This window comes from Rhinolophus sinicus, chromosome 2 (assembly GCF_057876585.1).
Source record: "Rhinolophus sinicus isolate RSI-liver-muscle chromosome 2, RSI-T2T, whole genome shotgun sequence".
NCBI classification, from domain to species: domain Eukaryota; kingdom Metazoa; phylum Chordata; class Mammalia; order Chiroptera; family Rhinolophidae; genus Rhinolophus; species Rhinolophus sinicus.
In genome coordinates, this window is record NC_142502.1 from 10242015 (window position 1) to 10268454 (window position 26440).

Here is a 26440-nt window from a genome sequence, read left to right on the forward strand (position 1 = left end):
AGTTCACAATCTTTATTTCATTTTTTTTGATATTGTGTTGTATAAATAATAGCTAACATTTACTGGGGTCTTTTTATGTGCCAAGCATTATACTAAGAACTTTATGTACATGAATTCCTTAAATGCCCCCTAGAACACAGGCTCAAGAATCATCTATTACACAGATGGGCAAACTGGGCTTTGGGATACTTATGTAAACCAAGGTGTTAATAATGTACTTGGCAAAGCTTTGACTCAAATCCAGGTCCATCAGTGTACAAAGGCCACCACTATACCACCCTCCATGCCTAGTGTGCATCAGTGCAGCTGTTGGGGTGAAAAGTGTGCAGGGGAAGGAAAAGCAAGGTGGTTCCATTCTGAAATGCTGCAGATGATGGCTGCTGTTATGGCACGGATGGTCCTAGTGAAGGAGGAGGTGGACATTCAGCCCAGAGATAATGCTGAGGTAACAGATCGTGACCCACGTGTGAAAGGAGGCCTGAGTCTTTGGTGACCTCACCATGTCATGCTGTTCCTCCTCTGCTCACCTTTCAGCTGTGCAGTTACCCCAACTTTTTCTCAATCCCTTACCCCACCCATCTTTCTGATTCCTCTGTCATATTACAGTGAAAATGACATGATAATAAAGTAATGAGTTATTCAGCCAACCAGCTTGTGACATCTTCATTTTTAAACAAGTCAGGATCTCAGAGTAAAGGGATTAAGTACTAATTGAAATTCCAGGCATCCCCTCACTTTCATAAGAGACTTGCACTTTCTTTGTCTCCTCCCTCCTTCCCCTCCTTCCCTGTTCCTCTCTTCCCCTCCTCGCCTCCTCCATCCTGACTCTCCCTCTTCCTTTCCTCCCTCCCCCCCGTCCTTTGGGAGTAAAGCATGTAAATGAGACCCAATTATCCCACCACACCAGCAGGCCTATGTTTAGGATTATTCCTTTTCCCAGAATTTTGTCGTTAATCAAAGTACATGTCCAAATTCTGACAATGATAAGATGAGGAGAGTGGGGCAGACCTGGGACATTAGGACTCATCTGTTCCTTTCTCAAGACATAGAGGAGTGTCTCTGCCAATCTTTCCCACGCCAGGGCCAGAGAGCAGGCACTCCTTCCTGTACCTTAGCCACCCAGCCCTTTCACCTATGCAGGTGCCACGTCAAGTGGTAGAACCCAGAGTAGGTGAGAGATTGTCAGTGATGAGCAGGAAGAGTGGGCCGTATAGCTATGTGTTCACAGACGTCTACAGTCAGAATGGTCCCACTGGGAGATAAAAGAATGGAAAAAGCCTCAGCTCAGAGGTATGAAACCTGCAGTTAACATTGACTCCCTTTGTAGCTAAAGAGACAAAGAAGGACCTGTTGGGTAATGGAAAATTGCAGATTGGTGGAGAGCACACAGATTTGTTAGTTTTACCACAGTCTTATAAAAGGTTAGTTTTTCTTTAGACCTAATTATTGGTTTTATATTATTTATGGTACAGAAAGGATTTTGGAACCTATGAAAACCTAACACTAATAAATATTTTAGGGCACTTTTATCACTATGAAGAAGCATTTATTAAGTGTTTAATTACCTATGGTGCTTTCTCAGGTCTTGTGTGTGAGGTGACTCAAACTGATACAACCCAGGCATTCAAAAAGAGAAAATTTTAAAATGAGCTAGCTCAAAGGACGTTCAAGCAGTGCATTAAGTATGTAGAGAAGCAAGCACAAATGATCTCAAGCACAAACGTAACTCGCATGCAATGAGGCAGGAAGGAGCTAAATGATGTCACAGTGCGGAAAGGCAACTTTTGCCTCAAAAAGAAGCAGCTTTATGTTTGAGGGAGCTTTTGCTTATTGAGTTCAGCCATTTTGTTTCTCGGGAGAAGAAGGACAATTTTATGTTTTTTTTGAGTCATCAACACCAACAAAAAACTTGGAGAAAACAAAATAAAATAGTCTGTTCTTAAGAGGATAGTGTTTAACGGGTGCGTCATAGAAATTAGTCTCCCACTTGAAAATCTTGAAGGGGCTGTGCACCCTCTCTCACAGTGTTGATGACCCTCTCAGTGGGGCCAGAGCATCCAAAAAAATGGCGGGACTGTCCAAGGCCATAATGGTTAGTGTAGCTCATGGGACTGAGAGGAATAAAAAGAAGATGTGACCAGAGAGAAGTTCATGAAATGAATGGTATTGAGGCGGTGGTAGAATTCCCAGGACAGAAGTCAGATTGGAACGGGGCCCTGTTGGCTAAGTAGCTAATGAAAAATATGGCCTTGAAACGTAAACATAAAGAGGAAAGTAAGAGGGAAGACTGAGAGGGCAACTTAACACAGTGCAAGTGTGAGGACAAGCCTGTGGGGCAAGCCCCAGATGAGAAGATCTTTTCCAGCACAAACTTGCACGACTTTGTGACCCCAGTAAATAAAGAAGTCCTTCAAAAAACTAATCAAAAGACAAATGAATAGAGAAATAGATAAATAATATAAGCAGGTATTTCACAGAATAAGTAATCACCTTTTACCGTAGAAAAAAGAAAATGAAGTCTTAAAAATACTAAGTGTTGGCAAGATACGGAGCTGTTGGAATGCTTATACATAGTTGTAATGGGTGTAAATTGGTATACTCATTTTGGAAATCAATTTGGTGTTATCTTCTTAAAGTTATATAGATGCATACCCTTTGACCCAGTGATTTCATTCCTAGGTGTATAACCTAAAGAACACTTACACCTGTAACTCAAATGGATTTTATACAAATGTTCTAGAATCATTGTTCTTCATAGCAAAATTTTAGAGGGAAACAGCAGGAAAATGAGAATATAAAATTATGGAATATGCATGTGATGGAATTTTAAACAGGAGTGAAAATCAGTAAACGATAGCTATATATGCAACAACCTGGATGAATCTTAGAAACATAATATTGAGTGGAATAAGGCAAGTTGCTTAAGTTTCCATACTATAGTTTTTAAAACTCAAAAACCAGCCATAGATACATTTGTTGTAAAACAATTTTTATAAGGCATGGGACTATCCTGAAGGATCTAATTTAGTGGAGGAACCACCATGTGCTTCAGAGAGATCCAGACTGAGCTTAAAACCTTATTCAACTGTGCAGTACCTTTATTTCTATGAGCAAGTCTTTTCATTCCTCTGAGCATCTGTTTGGTCATACGTAACATAACATAACAACATAACATAACATAACATAACATAACATAACATAACATAACATAACAACACGCAACATAACATGAAACATAACATAACGTAACACGACATAATGTAACACAACATAACAACAAAACTCAACAGTTTTGATGATACTTGTTAACCTACTCTAGTAGTTATAGCTCATTAGTAAGTTATATTGTTCATTTTGGAATCATTACTATAACACAGAAGTTGGCTATTTGGTCATATCATCCAAGGAGAAGATGAAAAAGACCAGAACAAAACTGAGAACTTACTTCGTGACACGGTGATTGCCTTCATTTACCAACCCTTTGGTGGAGAGGTGCCAGTGACCAAATTGAATCATACCTAAGTATACATAATGTAGTGACAGATGTAAGGGCATTTCCTAGGTGGAAAACTCCAAAATATTTTTCCTGTGGTATTATCTTAGTTCTCAATCTTTTGTTTATGGGGCCTCAAGTTAAAGGACCCCATTTAGGATTAAAATAGAGACACTGAAACCCAAGTCAACAAAAAGAACACCTGGTTACAACTTTGGAACCAAGACCTGAGGACCCTTCCTTGCTGATTCTGTCAGTTCTGGAGTTTTACAACCAGTGCCCAAATAAGTAGTATTTATGATTTATGTGTTGCCAGGTAATTCATAATTATACAAGTAAACAGGAAAGTGCAATATAATATACCATATTGATTTTTTGGGCTATGTTGCAAGAGTATGATGTTAATATATAGGATAGAAATTCTCAATATCCCCCAAACATTTTTTTGTTCTAATAAATGTTTTGAAATCACTTGATTGGTCTCATAGGTCTTCGAGTGTTTGAAACTCATTTTTATTAGGAATCATGATTCAGGCTCCTGGTAGACAGTTTTGTGAGCATAATGACCTCTCTATAAATATTGCTGGCTGAGTCAAAACTAAGTGGAACAATTGAATAGATTTGTGGTTTTCTCCATAGAGACTTTAGAAACCCCAGGTTTTATTTTGGTCTAATTATAGATTTTGACTTTTTTGAGGTACATAATAAAAGCTTGGCCCTTACACAAATCTAATGGAACCATGTTTCAAAGGCCACAGAATTGGGCAGGTTATTTAAAGTACCATGGAATTAATGAATGGAAATCCATGTATCTTTGTAAGCAAGGGGGTATTTTCTACCTGGTGAGGGCCTGAAGCAATGAGTTGTCACAACACAACAAAAGTCTGATACAGAGATGGCTTGAACACCAACTGATCTAGTGTAAATATGTTAACAAAAGTCTCAGTTAAAGAAACTAAAGAAAGAAGAAGCAGTACCCACCTTGCAGTGACAGAACAAAACAATTGTTAAGATTATTCTGACACTAAAGCTATTAAGACCCTAAAAAGCTAGTCTTCCTAAATTGCAACATGGCTGGCTACATGACAGAAAAGCAGGTATTTGGGCCCAGACGGTGACACTCAGCTGTCTTGGAATATAAGGCATGAAGGCAATTGGTCATGAGTAAGTTGGTCACGAGTTCTGGTTTTGGCCTGGATGTGAATTCTATTTAATTGACTTCGAGGAACTTACTTCAGTTTTTTGTCGTTCAGTTTCCTTATCTGTAAGTACCTCACAGAGTTATTAGAAAGATTATATAAGATCATGTGTGTGCCACAATGAGATATCAACTCACACCTATTAGGGTGTCTGTTATCAAAAAGACAAGAGATAACAATTGCTGGCAACACTGTGGAGAAAAGGGAACCTTGTTGGTGGGAATGTAAACCAGTACAGCCATTATGGTGAACAGTATGAAGTTTCCTGAAGAAATAAAAAAAACAACAACAACAACTATCATATGACCCAGGAAACCCACTTCTGCATATACATACAAGGAAACAAAATCATTACCTTGTAGAGATAGCTGTACTCCCATGTTTATTGCAGCATTATTCACAATACCAAGGTGTTGAAACAATGTAAGTGTCTGTTGATGGATAAATGGATAAAGAAAATGTGGCATATATGTCAATGAAATATTACTCAGCCTTTAAAAAAAAAGGAAAGCTTGTCATTTGTGACAACATGGTGGAAACTAAGTGAAATAAGTCAGAGAAAGACAAACACTGCTTATATGTGGAATCTTAAAAAAAAAAGTTTAGCTTGGTAAATATGTGAGTTGACAGATATATTAATTAACTTGATGGAGGAATCTTTTTACAATCCATACATACATAAAATCATCGTGTTGTACACTTTTAATATCACACAATTTTATTTTTCAATTATACCTCAATAAAACTGAAAACAATTAATTTAAAAAGATTGTGTGTATAAAATTTAGCACTTGGCCCATTAAATTCTCAAAAAAGGGCAATATTGGCATAATTAAAGAAACAGAGGGTTAAGCTTAAGAAGACTTATTATTTTTTTAAATGTATTTACCCTCCTCAAAAGTAGGAATACTTAACTTATTTAGGAAGGTTGTGGGGTTGCGTAAAGGCTTTGTGTTTCACAGAATTACTATCTATTTAGTTAGTCTTTCGTAATTTTCTTCCGTTCAGCATACTTTATTCACTGCCTAGCAAGTTTGGCTACATCTTACTTTCCTTTTTTCTAACGTAATTGAAATCAGCTACTAGAAATCATTTTGTGGCCATCTCCCAGATTCTACAGTTATGGTCAATTGCTTGTCACTTTCTAATATTAGACATCAGGTAAAGCTGGCTTCTCTCTGGTACCCACTTTCCTGACAGGCACCTTTGGAAATGAGCCAACATAGTGTTGTTGTTGACTATCATTTATCCAGCATTTTTCTCCGAGGTACCAACCTACAGCTTAGTTTCTGATATTAACCATAGTAGATAGCAATGGCAATAACTTTTCCTCCAGTTAGCTCTGCTATCCTTCAGGCAGAATGACTTTCTTTGGGACAATCTTTTGGATGATACGTGAGTGAACAAAGTTGTCAAGAAAATTAAAATACATATCCTCAAATCTCTGTGGGGGAAAGAAGATATACCAAGGAAGAACTCTGTGTCCTCAACAGAGGTAAAGAGAGCGGAGCTACCTCCTAATAACACAAGTCTTCTGAATCATCTCTCGTTTTCCATAATTCATAGACTCGCTCTTTAGCATCAGATCTGCGGCCGTGCACAAAGGTCAGAGCTAGAGGAGTACCAACTGTGTAAATCTGAGGGCGGAAATTCTTTTTCCCCATTACTTATTTATTAAACAGGTTGATGGCAAATAGAAAGCCTGGGTGTTGTTTCGCTTTTCTGCCTTCCATGCAAATAACCATCCCTGTGTCCTATCTTGTTAATCTTTTCTGTTTATTTCCATTTCTCTGCAATTTCTTATTACCATTGCCAGTTAATCACAAATATATTAAGAGATTTCTTTTTAATCTAGTAGGCTTCATTGCTTTGTGGCTTATATGTGAACACTTGTACTACTGCTAAAGAGTGTCCAATTACGCTCACGGCAGGAAAACCAAGAGATCAGCAGTTGACTTTGCTTTTGTCTAAAGTATCAAAAGTGAAAGCAAATTAGGTATCTAAAAATAAAAATCAAAATTAAGACTAATAAAATGGAGCTTTGACTTTTCTCATCACAGACTCATTTAATACTTAATGACACAGACTGACTAAATAGGTAATTGTTATAATCTCTCTTGAAATGGATTTAAAAAATGACTGATCCATCCCTGCTTTCGGGACAGGCAAATGGGCACCAAGATAATAGAGAAATAAGAGCCTGTTGTTGCAGTTATATATTGATTTGTTTGCAATATTGATTTGCACAGTTTAGACAGAGAGAGATGCTAGCCAGTGTTACTTAGACGTGTTAGTATATAAATTCAATCGTGCATTATATTGCTTACATAGCTCTATCTGCCAGATCAAACATGTGAAAATGAAACATCAGAGAAACAACACCAAATTTTTCTTTTCATAAATCAACCTGGTTTGCTTTAATCAGAAAAAGACGATTTTAGTAATGCATTTTATAGAATCCTTTTCTCTCCTTGGATGTACACATTTCCTCTTTCTGTTTACAGACACTCCCCAAAGTTTCAGCCTATCAGATGAATACTTCCTACATTTCCCCTTTTCTCACCACACCTTTTTCTTTCTCACACTCTTCTACAGCTCAGAGCCACAACCAGGGGTACAGGAATGTAGTTCTGAAGGGATTATAGCGCCACCTGAAGGCCAGTGCAGGAAACTATCGTATCCATTGTCATCTCTGCCATCTGCTTCTTTCCTGCTCCAAGGCTTCTCTCTGCACATATTTTAGCTTCTTTTATAACCCCCTTCTTATTCAAAGTTGTTGTCCTTTCCACTCCCAACTCAGAACCAGGGGGGAATTTAAACAATCACAAGAAATAAAACAATTGTATTTCTGGAACATATCTTTTTCTTGGAGAGTGCTCTAAGTTATTTAAATTGTTCCATTTTTGATAATAATAATAATGACACTTTACACTTATTAAGTGCTAGATCTTCTTGTACTTTAAGTATAGTAATCCGTTCATTTAAATGAGCAACTCATATAATTCATGTAATCCCCCCCAAAAATTTTACTTATGGGTTGATAGTCCATTTGAATTTATTATAGAGTTTTGGGGGAGAATTAAAGATACATTAGGTGATTTATGAAGTTGAAAACTAAATCACAATATGATACACACACAGAGAGAGAGAAATACCAACTGTAGTGACATAATTTGAAAGACAACTGTCTTCTCTCTTACCCATAAATAGGTTAATAGACTCCTTCACTCAAGTGAGTCAGCTCTGCTAGTTCGTCCTTTTTTCCTCCTCAGATCCAACACCTCCGGATTCAAACCTCTGTTGACAAGTGTTTGTAAATGAATCACAAATGCAGCTCCTGTAGAATCAGTGCCCCAAACAGGCAGGAGCCCTCTTTCCACCACAGCGGTTACTAACAACACGGGGAACGCTTGCTGCCCACAGCAAACACCCACACCCACGTGTACACACAGCTTCAGTCCTTCCCCACTCACACCCAAACACTGGGTTTGCATGTTTGCTTTAAAATCGCCTATAAAAACCCTACACAAGTAAAATCATACAAGACTTTACCAACTCTTCCACAGGGTATTATTGTTTTCTTTTAATACTGTCTATGCTCATATACATCTTGTCTATAAAACAGTATCCTAAGAGTTATACTTCTGTAAAGCTTCCATTTGGGCAAAAAGTATAATCCCTAAAGAAATGGCATTTCCCTAAGCTAAAAATGAGAGAGTTTAAATTTTGCTTTTGAAGAGAGACAAAAGCCTCAAGTTCCTTGCTTCAGTAAAAGGTTTGTTTGAAACTGGATCAACCCTGAAGGCCCATCACTATCATGACGCTTTGTCAGGTTTGGAGGTAAAGCCAGGATATGGGGGAAGGGAAGCGTCAGGAACAGTCTGGAGTACAGGATATTTCATTACTACTGAATACTCTGGTGGGCCGGGAAGTATTCTCGAGGTGATCCACACCGGCTCTCTGTAGGAGTCGGACAAACAGCAGTCCTCCTCTAGACACATGTCCCCAGGATTCCAAGGAAAAACCTTGAACTGGACGAAGAAGTGAAGGAATCTGAGTAGAGAGGAGTGAAAGTACTTTCAGACAAAGCCAGCATTCTGTGGGGATTACTCTGCCTAATGCTCTATTTGGAAAAGCCACTGCTAATTTCAGGAATATTCAGTTGTGTTCTTGGGACTTTATCCTTCTTGGAATGTGAGAAATCAGTTCATTTAGTTCTGATATTTAGACTTTTCCTTTCAATTCTTTTTTGCTCTAAAATCTATCCCTGTGAAGAACAGAGTTGGCCCAGTTTAGATTTCCATTAGTGGCCTCTAGCCTTGTTGTTCTTGCTGACTATAAAATCTAGCCTCTCCTAAAGATGATTCCAGAACATAGTATCTCTTTTAACCTGGCTAAACTTCTAAAGAACTATACATTTTTCTTCTAATTAGTCTAAGTTGTATAGCAAAATTTTTTTCACTTTCTCTCTGTAATTGGTTTTAACTGGGTAAAATTTCTGCTCCAAAAAAAGAAAGAGATCGATGCAGTTTCCAGTAATTGCTACCAATGCTATCATTTCTCAAGAAAATGCACAGATACCAGGACATGCAACCACGACCTTGTGTAGAAGGTACTCTAGGAGACACCAAGCACGGTTCTGAGGCAGTCCACAGCCACCCATCCCCCCAACTCCAACCCTATGCCCTCCACAGAGCTGCCTTGGGGAACCCCATCAAACACCCAGCAGTCCTCCAGGAAACAAACCTGCAATTCGTTTATCTTCCTTCGTGAAGTGTCTAAGTATTTTCTCCATTTTTTGTTAACTTAAATATTTCTACAATTTCAGACTTATAAAAAAGTTGCAAGAATAGTACATGGAATTCCCATATAACCTTTAGCCAGATTTAGTAATCTCTAAGCGTTGTCCCATTTTACTCTCCCTATCTCCCTCACCCTTTCTTTCCTATACTCTCTCCCCTTCTCTCTCTCCCTCTCTCTCTCTCTCTCTCCCCCATACCCCCCCCCCATGTCTCCCTGTATTTGAAATTGGAAATACTGGGATCTTCCCTCTACAACACTTATAATACGGACTTCCTAGAAAAAATAGTATATTTTTACATTGATCATTTTTTTTGTAATTTTTTTTAAATTAGTTTCGGGTGTACAAAACAATGTATTAGTTAGATATTTACACCCCTCACAAAGTGGTAACCCCTCTCCCCCAATCTACTACTCCTCTGACATCGTACATATGACAGAAGCATAATTACCAAAATCAGGAAATTTAATTTAATACTGATACATTTTCTAATCTACAATACATATGAATATTTAAATTTGTCAATCATCCCAGTAATATCTTTTATGGATATAAACATATGTACACACACCCACACATATTTACCTATTATGCATTTTATATACACATTGATTTAGGAACATACATTGTATTTAGTTATCATGTGTCTAAAGCCTTCTTAATATATACAATTCTTCAGCCTCTGTCTTGACTTTAATATTTTGAAGACTACCATCCATGTACTGTGTAGATCGTATCTCAATTTGGGTTTGTCTTACATTTCCTCATTATTAGATTATGATTACGTATTTTTTTTGTCAGGAATACCACCGATACGTTGTGCCCTTCTCAGTGAATAATATCAGGAGACATATTACGTCCATTTGTCCCAATATTAGTGACAGTAACTTAGATTAGTTGGTTTAAGTGGTAACTGACAAGTTTCTACCCTTTAAAGGTAACTTTTTCCTTTGATAAATAATAAACAATTTGTAGGGAGATCCATGGAGACTGTAAATATCCTGTTCCTCATCAAACTTCATTAAATTGGTTGAGCATGAATTGATGATTTATTCCTTTGATATTTATAAATTGACGCTCCACTGTAAAGAAGCCGCATCCCTCTTCCTTATTCATTTGCTTGTTTGTTTATCCATTTATTCTTCGTATCAGAAAGGACTCATGGAGTTTTTTCATTCAGTGGATTGTAATCCATTACTATAGTTATTTATTTAGAGCCTGAATTTGTTCCAGATTGTCAATTCTTTGAGCCTTTTCTTAACTTTGTGGCACAAAAAAATTTCCAGAAATTTTATGTCCTTTTCCTGCTCCATGCTTGGAATCAGCCTTTCCTTCAAGGAGCCCTAGTACCTTCCAGAAGGTAGAAGATCTCTGCCTTAGGTATGCTCATTGCCATGGGCAACTCACTGCTTCCAGGCCTCTCATTAGAAATATGTAGGAAACACAAGCAGTTTAGGAAATTCGTACACACACGCACACGCACATACACCTACTTATAATTATCTCTTTATAACCATGAATTCATTCTGATAACTTCAATTCCAATTTGACACCATTGCACACATTCTATGCTTTCATATTTAAAATCTGTACTCCAACAGTGAGAAACATGTCTCTCATTATTTTTAACATAGGCACTCATTTGTTGAAGTCTAGAAAATACAAATGTAGTTTCAGAATTGCTAACCCATTACACACCAAAATAAATCTAACAAGAATTCAGTCTTTATTTTACAGTTCTTTTTAAAGGTAACATACCTACATACATAGAGTGAAATGCACAAATCTGAGGGGTATAGTTCAATCTGTTTTCCTGTATACATACACCTATGTAAATAGTGTAGAAAACATCCAGCCCCTCTTAAAATTAATCCATGCCCCTTCCCACTCAGAAGCAGTCACTTTTCTGATGTTTTTTCACTATGGATTAATTTTGCTGGTTTGGATTAATATAAATGGAATCACAGTATGTACTTCTTTTGTGTCTGGATTCTTTTACTCAGCTTAATATTCTTGAGAATCATCCATAGTATTGTGTGTATCAGTAGTTTGTTCCTTTTTATCAAAAATGAGCATTCCATTCTATGATAAAATACCATAAGTATTTTATCCATCCTTCTGTTGATAGACTTTGGGGTTTTTTTAATATTATGAAGAAAGCATCTATAAACATTCTTGTATAAGAATTTTTACGGACATGATATTTCTTTCTTTCAAGAAAATAAGAGTAGAATTGCCAGGTCATACTGTACATGTATTTTTCTTTTTTTAAGAAACTATCAAAATATTTTCCAGAATGACCATAACATTGTACTCTCCTACCATCATTATAGCAGAGTTCCAATTCTAGATTCTTAGCAATACGTAGTGCTTTAATATTAGTCATTCTAATGAGTTTCTAGTGGTGTCTGGTTATGGTTTTAATTCACATTTCTCTGGAAACTGATAAATTTTATCACATGTTTCTGTGCTAACTGACCATTTGTATATCTTTCTTTTTTGAAGTGCCTATTTAAATCTTTTGCCCATATTCAAGATCTTATTTCTCTTTCTAATATTGAGTTACTAACCTTTTGAATATTTCCTAGCTATACATTCTTTTAAAGATAGATGCTTTGCAGATTTAGTCACAATATTTAGTTGTGATCTGTCCCATTCATTTTCCTTAACAATGTCTTATGTCAAACAATGTTTTAATTGTGAAGAATTCTAATTTATCACTTTTTTATGAATTGCTTTTTCTGTGGTCTCTATGAATGTATTGCCTACTCCTAGTTAGAAACAAACATCAGTGAGCAAAGGTCAATGAATTTGAAAACAGGTGTATCAGTTTGGGTCTAGTAAAGAAACAGACGTCTTGTCTTTTTTCTGGCATGCTTTACCCTGTTGAGATTTGGTTCGAGGCTTTGGTATGCTGCATCTAGAGCCTTTATAGCTCTACTCATAAAGGACAGCCTTTTTGAGACATCAGTCTCCACTCTAGTCACTCGGAAGCTTATATTTCTCTGCACTGTCCAAATGCTATATATATATATATATATATATATATATATATATATATATATATATTTTTTTTTTTTTTTTTTTTTTTTTTTTTTTTTTTTCAGTTCACTGTCTCCATCCAGGTAACTATTCTCCATTAGATCTTATCATTGCACATATGCAAAGCTGAGCATTTGGCTAAAGATTCAAGGAATCCCATGCAGTGTTCTGGGGTTCCTTCTCTGTACAGCTTCTTTCTCTCTGGGAACCTTCCTTCAACAGCTACCTTGGCTGCCTCAGGACCAGCCTGTCTCCTGCACCCAGAGAGACCATCGCTTTCTGTCTGGGCTTCAGTTCCCAGGGCTGGATTTTCAAAGAACTCCTGGAAAGAAAGCTGCGGATAGTGCTGAGCTCACCTTGTGTGTGTCCCTTCTTTCGGAGGACGCACCCTTGCTTTGCCTGAAAACAGTTGTTTAGTATAATATATGTTGTCCAGTTCTGTAGATTTTTTAATGGTAGGTAAGTCCTATGCCCATTTTTCTAAATAGAGTTGGAACATGAAGTTATTTTCTTTTAAAATGAGTTGGTGTGTGTTTGTGTGTATGCATATGTGCGTGATTTAGATTTCATATGACCAAATAAAATTTTCACATTGTAAAATTTGGAAAACAAATGGAAAATCATAGAAAAGAAAATCATTGGTAACTCAGGTATTCAGAGATAACCACTGAAACCCTTTTATATTTGTGTTTTAAGTGTATATGTATAGATAGATAGATAGATTAGATAGATAGATAGATAGATAGATAGATAGATAGATAGATATACAAATATATATAAGTAAAATTGGACTCATAATATCTACTGTTTTATAATCTGTTTTCCACTCCAACTTTATTATGAATACTTTTTCATGTCATTAAATAATTTTCCACAACCAATAACAGCATAATTTTAGACTACTAAATCCTTCCTGAAATGCAAATACCACCAATAGAATCATAAATGGTTCAATATCTGACAAAACTCTGTTTTTCCATATGGGATTATGTCAAACTAAAAAGTTTTTTCACAGCTAAGGAACCATCAATAAAACAAAAAGGGAGCCTACTGAATGGGAGAAGATATTTGTCAATGCTATACCTGATAAGGGGTTAATATCCAAAATTTATAAAAAAACTCAGTCAACTCAACACCAAAAAAACAAACAATCCAATTGAAAAATGGGCAGAGGACATGAAGAGACATTTTTCTAAAGAGGACATACAGATGGCAAACAGACATATGAAAAAATGCTCAACCTCACTAATCATTAGAGAGATGCAAATAAAAACCACAATGAGATACCACTTCACCCCAATCAAAATGGCTGTCATCAATAAATCAACAAACAACAAGTGTTGGCACGGATGTGGAGAAAAGGGAACCCTTGTGCACTGTTGGTGGGATTGCAGATTGGTGCAGCCACTATGGAAAACAGTATGGAGGTATCTCAAAAAATTGAAAATTGTGCTACCTTATGACCCAGCAATTCCACTCGTGGGTATCTATCCAGAGAATTCCAAAATGCTAATTCAAAAAAATCTGTGCACCCCTATGTTTATTGCAGTGCTATTCACAATAGCCAAGACATGGAAACAACCAAAATGCCCATCAGTAGATGACTGGATCAAGAAACTGATACATTTATACAATGGAGTATTACGCAGCCATGAAAAAGAATGAAATCTTACCATTTGCAATGATATGGATGGACCTAGAGAACATTATGCTAAGCGAAATAAGTCAGACAGAGAAAGAAAAATACCACATGATCTCACTCATATGTGAAATCTAAAGACTAGAATAAAGAAATGAACTAATCAGAAACAGTCTAAGAGACATAGAGGAAAAACTGAGGGTTGGTAAATGGGGGAGTGGAGATAAGGGGGAAGGTGAGGGGATTAGAAAGCGCAATAGGTAATCACAAGATTGCCATGGGGATACGAAAGTCAATTTGGGGAATATAATCAATAATGTTGTAAAGATTTTGTAGGGTATCTGATGGACACTTCTCTTATTAGGGAGACCACCTCAGGGATGATGTAGATCCCTGATCACTGCACTGTACACCTGAAGCTGAAGCTGAACAATAATGAATGTCAACTATAATTTTATATATATATATATATATATATATATACACATATAGTCACAAGAAGTGGAGTACAGCATAAGGAATAGAGACAGTGGAAATGTAATGCTGTATGCGATGTCATAGCCGTAGTAGATTGGGGGAGGGGGTTATCATTTTGTGAGGGGTATAAATGATAAATATCTAACTATTACAGTGTTTTGTACACATGAAACTAATAAAAATTTTTTTTAAAAGAAACAATGCTTGAGTTATAGGGGAAAAAAACAACTCTGTTTTTCTTCAAAATTTAAAAGATAATTTCAAGTTAATTAACCTAGAATTTACATATATACCTGTTCTGTTTTTTTTCTTCTTATCTGATGTACTATTTCCTATAAACCATGTACTCTAATTGCATTTGGAAAATTAAGCTGAAAATGTGCAACTGGATAATTTCTGAGGCCATACTGGTAAAGCTGCAGAAGGTTACGGGACACAGTTCAACACATCACACAGCCTGGTTTGGGTTCCTTGCCTAAGTTACCATGGTATCTTCCCAAATCATAAAAACCTGCAATGTAATTGAAGCTTTACAGGGAGGAAGCTGTCCTCAATTCAGAAGTAATAAAAAGGTCAACGTGTTTCATTGCTGTTGCTTTAAAAATCCTTAGACTATACTGAGAAGTATCTTCTCTCTCCCTTTGTCTTCCTCTTCCTCTCTCTCCTGCACACATATGCACACAGGCTTGGCTGCTAAAATCTCAGCAAATAGCTTTTTACCTAAGTCCACATGTTTCCTTGTTTATAGGGAAGTGTAAATGAAAGCTTTCCGATGCTTTACTGCAAAGAAGCCACCTCTGAACTAATGCACAAGGAGACCACAGCGGCTGTTCCTCTGCCTTTGAATTGGCTGAATAGATCCTGTCTTTTTTGGTGGATGTTATTGACCTGCTTCATTTGTCTGTGCTAACAGGATCTTTTTGGAGAAGGAAACAGAGGGAAGGAGTGAAGATGGAGAAAAGGAAGCAAAAGGCAGAAAAAAATAACAATAATTTGACATTGTCACCCAGATCGAGCAGGTCATCCCTTTTGGTGTGTCTGTTTCGATTATACTTTTCGGTACCATGGATCTCTCTGGGCTTCCTGCATAGTGCGTTACTGAGTATCTTAAAAAAACACATTCAGTTTTGTTCATATGGACACACCCAATGCCCCAATCACTTCATCTTTTTTACCTCAGTTGAGGTAATTTGACTCTTATTTAAATTTCCACGCCTTTGATTTTTTTATTCATGGCGTTTTGTTCCTCAACACATTCTTTTATATAAGAACTGCGTGTTTCATCATTTAATTTTGCTTTGCACAAAGAAAACATCAACCCAAATTACTGAAAATGACATGATGCACTATCCAAGTTTAAGGAAGTCTTCATTGACTCAGGCAAAAGACCCATATTTTTGTGGTGAAGATGAAATTTGTCAGAAATGGCTGTCTGTTCAGTCATTAATCAGATGATGACATGTGCAGGCCTGTCAGATCGCTAACATCATCCTAATTCCCATTTCAAGCTATGACTTAAACCCAATATTTTAAAATATATTCTATAGGCGCTAATTAATTCTTGAAATAGAATCCAACCATCCATAATGGATCATTTTACTAATGCTTCCCCCCCACACACTTGATATAAATGTTTTGTATTAAATGTAGATACACACATATGTTACAAAAAGAAAAAATAGCACCACACTTGTGTCGCTGACATGTTAGCGAGAATGACCTGCCCTTTACCCTACATATGAGGTTCGTTGAATTTTATCTTGTCTGATTTGGGAAAAGTCTGCATTCCCTGCAAGCTCTGCAAATTCCCACAAAAGTTAGGATTTTGTGATCACCAGTGTTTTGGTGATTTAGTTCTATCTGACCATGTTCCTTTCCCATTGCACACATATGGTGTCACACACATATGGAAGCCATTTGTCAGTTCATCTCAGTTCTTCCTCTCCTGTTTCTAAATGTTCAGAGTCCTGCCGCTCACTTCCTGATAACTTCTCTGTCTACACTCATTTTCTTGGTGATCTCATCTACTACATGTCCTTAAATATCATCCATGTGGTGCTGCGTTAGTGTCCTATGGTTGCTGTAACAAATAGCCACAAACTTAGTGGCTTAAACCCACATAAATTTATTCTCTCACTGTTCTGGAGGCCAGAAGTTCAAAATCAGTGTCACGGGACTGAAATCATGCCTTTCCCAGGGCTGTGTTCCCTCCAGAGGCTGTAGCGGAGAATCCATTCCTTGCCTCTTCCAGCTGCTGGGGCTGCATCCCTTCTTCACACAAAATTACTTTCATCTCTAAAAGGAAACTTCTTAGTTTACCGTAAACATTTCGCAATACGCATAATATACAAAAAGTTACATAGCCATGACCAGGACAATAGAAGGTAGTTATTAGTGGCTAATTAATAATCCAGTTATCATATAATATTTCATGCACTTATAGAAGTGAAATATATAACAACGAGCCACAGGTCTCATTATGAGGAATAATTACAGTTTCTCCTAGTCTCTTTTAAAAACATTTCTGTGTTGAAAGAGCCAGCCCTGGACACAACTGCAGTTGGCAGAAATCAAAGCATGCCTTTTATTACCCAGGTTAGCCCTTTTCTGGGTTCTTTTTTATCACAAGGCCCTACTGACCAGGCTTCGTGTTGGCTTCTGAGGTCACACCCCCACAAAGTGGGACCTGGGCAACAGGCCATTTTAAGATATTTCCTTAAGTGTTACATTTTTGGGGGTGCTATTTGAGTTTTGTTTTGATTTTTAACTTTATAATTTGAAATAATTATAGATTCCTAAGAAGTCGGAAAAATAGGACAGAGAGGTTTCCTGGTAATCTGCACCTTATTTGGTTTCTAATAGGATTTTTTTTTTTAAGTCAGTAGCTAAGGGGATGATTATCCCTGCTCTGGAGTGTAGGGCACCTGAAATTTGGTGAACTCTTTCTAGTTCCCAAAGCACATTAGGCTCAGGAGGCCGTCCCTGACCAGCGCATAGTGGTGCCCTTTCTTTGTGCTTCTGGAACATCTTAAACTCATCAAGGCACAAAACAGAAGGCATGGCGGTCTCTGGCTTGCTTCCCTGTGGTCACCGGTAGGTTACCTATGTGAGGAGAGGGAGTGTGTCTGCTCTTTCCTCAATTTCAAGACTCTGGTAAATGCCTGGCACATAGTAGGTGCTTAGCGAACATGAGGAGACACAAGCAAGTAATTCTGCTAACTGGCTATTTTGAGAGGCCAGGAGATGATCAAAATCGTACTGCTTCTTCCTAGTCTTATTTGATAGCGGCCCAGATTTGCAGGCTTTCTTTCTATGCGGTCTGTAAGGGTTAGATTGAATATTTGTTAGTAGCTTGAAATTTACAAATAAAAAGACCTAGCAGCAGGTGAGGAATTTGGATGGCTGGCAGGGTTCTCAGCCATAACTATCAAGTTGGGTCCTAGTTATAGCTTATGTGATCACCTCTTTTAGAAGTCTGCAGTGAGGATTCTTAGCACTGACTGAGGCAGAAACTAAGAAGAAAAAAATCTGTGATTCTTTTAGTGGTTTAAAAATGATTAAAATCTGATTGAAAAGCAGGTTTTGAGGTTTGTAAGCCATCCTAACGCTTAAGCAGGAAACACGATTCCTTCACATTAAGTACATTAACTTCCTCTCATTGTGAGAGAAATAAATGGAAATTCAGATGAGCTCTTAGGTGGGTGCAAAGGTAATTGCGGCTTTTGCAACTATTTTTTAACCTTTTAAACTGCAATTACTTTTGCACCACCCTAATATTTTTATGTATTCTCAAGGTGAATAGTCCTTACCTACTCATCATCCAAAATAGACCCCAGCCGTCTCACTTTTGAACAAGGCCTAGGGGCTCGATGTCACCCGGAGTAGGTCTTCGCTGACTGAGCCTCACGCGCAGCAAAGAGAAAAGTCACAATTCCCGTTGCCATAGGGAGTCCCCACAAGCTTTTGTCTCTAGGTCAGGGCTGTTTTGGATAATCATGTAGCCATCCTTACATGACTCCAAGCAGGGCAAATCTGGGTTTTAAAGAATTGATTTTTGCTTTTACTTTTTAGAGCTATTCATTTCTAAAACCTAGAGCAAGACCCTGTAGTTACAAACTTAAGTGAATCAGACAATTGGATAAATATACACACAAAGAACAAGACCCACTGGGAACGAAAATGGCTACATTTTGAAACACTATAATTTATAACTTGCATAGCTACGAAAGGGGCAGTGGATCCTAAAAATTATCCTTTGCTTTTCTTTGTTTTTAAATCTCAGTGCATAAAGTTATCTGTTAAACGGAGAAGCCACTAAGTGGCTGATATTATTTATTATCTCTTCCTGTGTAAATAATGGTTTCTGAAAAGGTTGCTTGGTGACTTGACTCCCCTCATACTAATTCGGGCGTCGTTATTCCTTTGGTTAAGGGCTGTTGTCACTCCCAGCTACTTGTGGTTCCTCATTGTTACTGCAGGATCAGCGTGAGATTTTCGTGGAAACCAAGCCACCCCATGGCTGATTGCTGGGCACCAGCACCTCCTATCAGTTCGGTCACCTCCCAGGTAATGACAGCTGTGCCACACTCCTCCAGACTGCCTCTTGGCGTCCTTGACAAACTGTTTCCTGCTCCATACCCAGCTACAGTGCTCTGGTGGGTGGACTCCTGAAGACACAGGGTTAGCCAGCATGTGCTTTCTCATCTGACTGTGGGGCCATGTGTGGGCTTCATGCCCTTTCTTGTGCATATGGTTTTGGATTGGTAAATGCAGAGAGTTCCTAATCTATCACAGAGCTATGTTTCAAAGTTAATTGGTAATCCTGTTGGAACTTCAACAAAATTTTTCTCTACAAACAAGGTAAGAAATGTTGGTTAACTCCTCAGTTCAGATTTGAAATAATACAGATCTGCAATAAAAAATATATACTGACATTGATACTGATGTACTTCAAGCGACATGTAATAAATTTGGGGCCCCAGACCATTTAACTCCATGAACAGCAGCCAGATGAGAGAGGCTAGGAGGTACTGGAGCAAAACTAGTAAATCCACGATGGGATCCAGGCTTCTGTGCAATTTTTGTTATATAATCTTATGTTTATTAGAATAAATTATAAATGGTGAATTTCTTTAAAATATTCTGAATTTGATTAACTTTCTTTATAAACTCTACTATTTAACCTGCATACCTGGTTTAAATACATTAATTAAGGAACGATATTTAATTCATTTAGCCATTTTTCCTGGTATGATAGCAGTAAGTCATTTGAATTACTTTCTTACATGCTTGAACCAAGAGGCTATACTGCAAAGGGGAAGTGATGTAACTTACGTAAGGCTAATGAGTAATTCTGGTTTCTAACTAAATATTTAGAGAACCAACTACACAAAATCAATTAGTTATACCTCTCATTCAATATTAGCACATGACAATACATTGTTGGCTCTTACATAACAGAATCATAGGTATCTGTTCATTATTTTTACAATAGCTTTATGGAGATCACTATTCATTATTAAAACATTCTGTAATGGAATTCAACAGTCCAGACTATGAGATTTCTAGCACCATCTTAAATGCAAATAAAATGATTTTATTAAATATTCTGAACTGAAAACTATCTGGCAGAGCAGAAAAAATGTCAAAACTCAAATCCCCTTGCAGTAGCCATTTATGTTTTATTTGCCATTCCCTTGCAAATTATGTTAAAGCAGATGCCTAATCAGATGGCGAGATTTCTGTGTGTTTGGATTATGATATGTATATGAAGGCTAAAATAGGTTTCGAAAGCACTCTGAATAATTATTTAAAATCCAAATGCTTCCTGTGCTTAATGGAATAATATTCTACTAATAGAGTCTTTTGTTGCTTACTGTTGAGGGAATTCCAAAAGGCTTCCCTACATCCAAAACATTATTGGACTTCCTTCAATGAGACCTGGGATACAATCTGTTCAGATACCTTCATTATACGAAAGAGTCGTCACTGTAGAATGGATGCCTCCATCGTAACCTAATACAACACAGTGATTTGCAATATGGTGATTACCACTGTGATTTCATTCATTAATTCTCAGTAACAGTTGTTAATCAGCTCATTAAGCAAATATTGTACAGAAGATTTCAACCAGGCGAAACCTCTTAAAAACACCACTAAATATCTTCTTTTGCAAGGGGAGGAAAAAGGAAACAGGTTTAATGCCAGAGGAGTCATCTATAAATATGGCAGTTTTTCAACTGTGGCAAAGTTTTAAATAATTATACTTTTATAACACTATAAACACTGAGGACTTTGTGCCTTTTCCAAAAAACTGTTCACAGTCAGAAAAGTCCTCTTCTTTTGTCTTCCTGGATTTTGCAATGATTTTGCTGTTGAGACATAGAAAGGAATTCTGGCCATGCAACTCCCACTTCCCCAAAATGCTCATTCCTCATCTCGCGTCTACAACACATAATTCAATAACATATTTTAAGCATTTGAAATCCTGAGGATTAAACTTAAACATGATTTTAGTATTGCATTAGTTGATTTTCAGCAACTTATTTTATATTGAAATATGCCATCTACAAATGCCCAGGAATGATAAGCAAGTTAAAGTGTTTTAACTAATAAAAACAAAAATTCATGGCTTCCTTCCCAGTTTACAGAGACATTTCCAGTGCATGACTTAATTTGATCTGTACACAACTTGGAAGGATATTGCTGTCAGTCCGAAATTACCCACAAGAAATCTGAAGCTCAAGTTAAGCGACTTACCCAAGTTGAAAAGTTTGTTATGTTCTGTTCTTCCAATGACAAACCCCATGCTTTTTCTATCAAAACACTGTTTTTCTCAGTAATTCCCCAAAAGCTAGCAGCCACCCTGTGGGAACATGTCTTCTCCATACCCAGGACGTTTTGAGCACAATAGTGAGAGATGTCTGGTAAATGCTGAGGAGGGAGGTGGTGTAAAATCAAACTTCAAGAAAAGCTTCATCCCCGCAGTGTTATTTGCTTGTGGAAGCATAACTGTGTCCACACCTTCCTGATACACTCTCAGTCTTCTGTCCAGGGTCGAGCAAACTAAATGACTGGCTCTCATTGAATGAGAGCCAATTTCATGTGCCTGAGATTCCAGTAAAACTTCAATACCAGTATCGGTATCTCCCACCATTCTAGGCGCAGTGGCTTGTGAAGCATGACGGGCCCTTGAGGTGCATCTCTTCTGAAATGAGGAGACCGTTTTTTCTAATCACTGCCCATGCACGTGCTCCATGTATGTATGTTTCCTGAGCCACCTGGCTGCTTCCATCTCCGACGTGGTCTAAAGACAGACACTGAAAAGAAGCTGATGATTTGCATGAAAAACAGGATATTGATGACTTCCAAATAAACCTATCTGCTTATATAAAGCAATCCAAGCAGACGTTTACTAATTCAATTGAATATAATTTCAGGTTCCCATGTATTGATTGAATTGATCAATATTAATTCAGATTTGTCCGTGGTTGACCGATGATTAGTTTTGCTCTTTGTCAGCCTGTTAATTTCAGTAAATAGTGTCTCAGATATTGCAAATGAGCAAATTAAAGTATTAATTGGTAAAGCTGTAACTATGTAATATTATCTTAATAACTGCTTTAAACAAACAGACAATATTACATTTATGAACTTATTTATACTCCTTTTTTGAAAAGAATTTCAGCTTGCTGTTACAAGGCACAACTGTTATGTTAATAAAGTGGAAATAAGGACAACACTGTTGGAAAAATTAGCCTCCCAACGTTGATGAGGACCGAGTTTCTGCAACCATTTGAAATCATACCACGTCCAACTCTATCCTCAAATTAACTGTAATGGAACAATAAGGCCACAGCTTCCCATCAGGCTCAATTAGTGTGCTGTCAAATTTCTAAAGGAACAAAAAAGATTGTGTTAAAATTTCCTAACTGGTTCCTGAGCATCTCTCTTCTCCTGTATTTCTGTATTCTGTTTGCTATGCTGTCATGTTTTATTGCAAGTTATATTTTGTCTTCTATTGTATAGATATTGCTATTCTGTTTGACTCCTGATCAAACCAGAAGCTAACATTCCGTAGAGTATACTTTGGGAAATTCTATCTTAGAGAACTAGCTCACCAAGTAACCATTTTTTCTTCCGATATTGTTCCAGAGAGGCCATTGGCCCCAGTTCTAGTATGTGGCTCTTATAGAGCCATCGAGCACATGAGGAATATACAGTTTTGAAGACAGTCAAATTCAGACCACAGGCCTCTTTTTTTTTTTTTTTTCCTGCAACTTGGTCAATGGGACAAAAACATTAAACCATTTTTTTTTCTATTCTGGGAAATTAAATCAAAATGGCTTTATGAATAGAAATGCTCAGAGATAGTGTGTCCTCACATGGAAGTGTGGCATGTTTTCCTCATGAATCAGGAAAGGAAAAGGATAAAAGGACATGGAATAGGGTGAATTTTATTTGAATCTCTATCTCTTGAAGGCAAATCTAATAGCTTCAATGAAATTAGTGGAAAGGACACTTGGCATCCAGAGCCTCCTCCGGACACATTCCAGGAGAGAAGTCTTTGTCATCAGGAGGCATCCTCCAACTTGTTGTCATATCTAGAAAGGTGCCATAATTTGACCTACCAGATAGCATTATAGACTTATGTAATATAACTATATATTTATTACAGCCTTTTGAATAATGCCATTAAAACATATAGGCCTATGTCATCTGAGTTGACATATACCACAACTGACCATTTTTTGTTATTGTAAATTTTCTAGACCAATGTGTCTGCAAAAGGCCAAGCTAAACCTCAATGGACAAGTCGCATAATGTTGCTAGAAATACTAGTTTTGGACTTTGGTGAGAAACAGCCCAAAGATCTAAGATTTGAACAGCAAGATTTATAAAAACTCACTCTGTAGATTAAATTAAAAATACTACCAATTACTGAGATGGAAATTTGGCAGATTCCACCTGGGGGAAAGAGTTCTCACTCAGAAGGATCCTCAGGATGGGAGGAGTAGAATAAGTAACCAAAAATAATGTTGTTAAGATAGCGTTGTTGGGGGACTCTAGTTTAATCTAGGTTCTGAATCAGAAACTTCTGTGGTGTAAACAATTTTTCAGGTAGACTCATTCAGGCTTTAGTGAAACAAGCATTGTTCATGTAGGATCATGTAACAATAATCCCCTCAATTTCAGAGAAACAAGTCGTATTACTGAAACTTATCTAGGTTATTTGGTCATTTACTGGGATGGTTATATAAAGTCTTTATGAACAAAAACCAAACTTAAAGGAAACCTTCAATTAATCATAATTCATTGTGCTTCCACTTTTAGGAAAAATAGGTCAATTATAAGAAAACAAGCTGAGATCAAAGATTTCGTTAAAAAAACAACTTTTAGAATTCATTCTATGTTTTTTAAATCATCAAAAAAGAATTCATTTATACCAAATTGTATTCATCTTCAGCCAAGAAAGTTTCCTAACATATTTTGAATGGTTTCCACAAGGGAAGAAACACAACGTTGTATTAGCAAGGTCCCTTTTGGATATAAGTCACAGAAAACCCAACCCAAACTAGCTCATGTAACTAGACTCCACATGGATCAAGAATTGTTGGGTTCAGCTCTTTGGGGCCTATCCTCTATCTTTTGGCTCAGCATTTATCCATTTGACTTGATTTTCAGACTGAGTTGTAACAAAAATGGCTGCCAGCAGCCCCATAAACAGCTTCTCCCGGGTTCAAAAACAAAGGAAGGAATGGATGCTTCCTTTACAGCAGTCGCTCAACATCCCTAGACTACATCCGATTGGCTTTCATTGAGTTTCTGTGCCTAGGAGAGTATGACTTTCTGTTTGGCCAGACCCGGGAGAGTGACACACTAAATAAATGTCCACTAAAATTATTAATTGTTTTTGGGCCAATGATAAAGCTCATGGACTTGGTTTTTATGACTATTTTTATCTCTACCACTTTACACAATACCTGACACTTAGTAAATACCCAATAAATATCTCCTTTTACTGAAGTGAATTTGACTTTTTTATTAATTAATAATTATAAATAAGCTAAATTTATTGGGGGAAAAATGACCTTAAATGGGTAGCTGAGCACCCAGACAGAAATTAATGAAAGATTGCATGGGATTAGGACACTGTTTCTTAAAGTGTTTTCCGTGGAACACTGCGTCCTCAAAATGCTCTGTGAGGAAATAAGATTGGGAAAGGGTGGTTGCCACATCCCTCTCTTGAAAATTAAAAAGAATTATAACTCCAAGAATCCATGAGTAATAAAAACCGTTTACTTTGTTATTCATGTTTCCCAAATTTTCATGGTGAAGGATTTGTTTGTCATCTTGGGAGGCAATAGGCTGGAATTTTCCAAATAGGACTAAAGTTGTTGGCTTAGGTGGGAACAGTGGGTTTTCAGATTCATGATACCATTAAGGAAACATGTTCAAATGATATGAAGTTTCATAAGTGGGGATTTTTTTAATTATTAAAGAATGTGATACAACAAAACAGTAAAAATTATAAACATATATTTAATGGCATTAAAATAAGTCTGGCATGTAATGTATATAAAGCAGGTTGTAAAATAAATGTGTGTTGTCTCATTGCACTTTCTTTTTTTAAATTGCACTTTCTTTATAAACAATTAAAAAGTAGATATGTGCATGCAAAAAACATGTTTAAAGTTGTGCAACAAAAAGATAACAAATGGGGATTTGTATATGGTTGACTTTTATTTTCTTCTTTGAACCTCTTTGCATGTTCAGGATATGTTTGAGTGTAAATTTTTTAAGTTATTTTCATTTCTCAAAAAACTTACTATGAAGTATTGTTGTACAACTTTTCATGCCTTTTCCCTTTCTAATTTGAACATTAGTTGATGCACTTTTAACATCTTGTGAAATTTCAAACTCATAAGCCTTTATTCTTTTTTCTCAAAAATAAAATTACTTCTCGGTGCTACAGAAGTAAAAAAGAAAGGCTTGTAGGCAGAGCACTTCAAAAAGTCCTCAACCGCTTCATATTTCAGCTGCCTCAGTAGCAGATATCAATAGAGCACATGAATCAGGACAACTTGACATTAACATCAGTCCAATAGAGAGATGTCAAAAGTATAGGGTACAATTAGGAGCTGAAAAATAACAAAGTGATGGAATATCATCAAATCATAGCAGAGATTATAATAGCACTTGACACCAGCCACCTAATGAAACTGATTGAACTATTCAACAGCTTTTATTTCAGGAATGGAGTGGTGAGGGTGGGTTGCAAAGGACCTTCCTGGGCAATATGACAAGATGGAATCACTAACAGAATACCTGCAAAAAGAGCTCTCTGCAAACTGCTGAGTTGGAATAATGCTGTCACATTCGGGGTCAGCATAGGCTTCAGCTGTGCAGTCTGAGGTCAAAGAGGCAGCAGGCAGCCAGATTGGATGTTTGCCTCTAGATCTAGGAAATATTGTCAGTTCTTCATCATCCACTGGAATGGAGGGCCCCAGAGAAAATGGAAGCTGTCCCGCTCCCAACCACCCCATCCCAATTTTTTTTTTCTATCTGATGTTATATCTGGATAAAGAAATAATTCCCGGGTATAAGAGATACAGGCAGATAATGGTAGGAAATTGTCTTGCATTTTTTTTACAAAGATAAGGAAATAACAAAGCCTTGATAAAAGGCAAATTAGCAAAAGTGTGTTGGGATCTGTTCTTACCCAGAAGTCTGATATCTGTTGGGCAGGCAAAAGGCTTTTTAACTTTCATACTTTATTAAGAAAATTT

The 26440-nt window shown here is 37.0% G+C and overlaps 1 long non-coding RNA gene across 5 annotated transcripts in view; it reads left to right on the forward strand.

Annotated features, from left to right (window-relative positions):
• LOC148758738 (uncharacterized) overlaps positions 1–26440 on the forward strand; it is a 260925-nt gene that overhangs the window by 157968 nt on the left and 76517 nt on the right. The window contains exons 4-5 of one of the 5 annotated variants that reach the window (XR_016020159.1): positions 19130–19217; positions 21813–25362. The exons of the other annotated variants lie outside the window; for them this stretch is intronic. This is a non-coding gene — a long non-coding RNA (uncharacterized LOC148758738). Of the gene's footprint in view, positions 1–19129; positions 19218–21812; positions 25363–26440 lie in introns of those variants that run through there. 5 annotated transcript variants of the gene reach the window in all.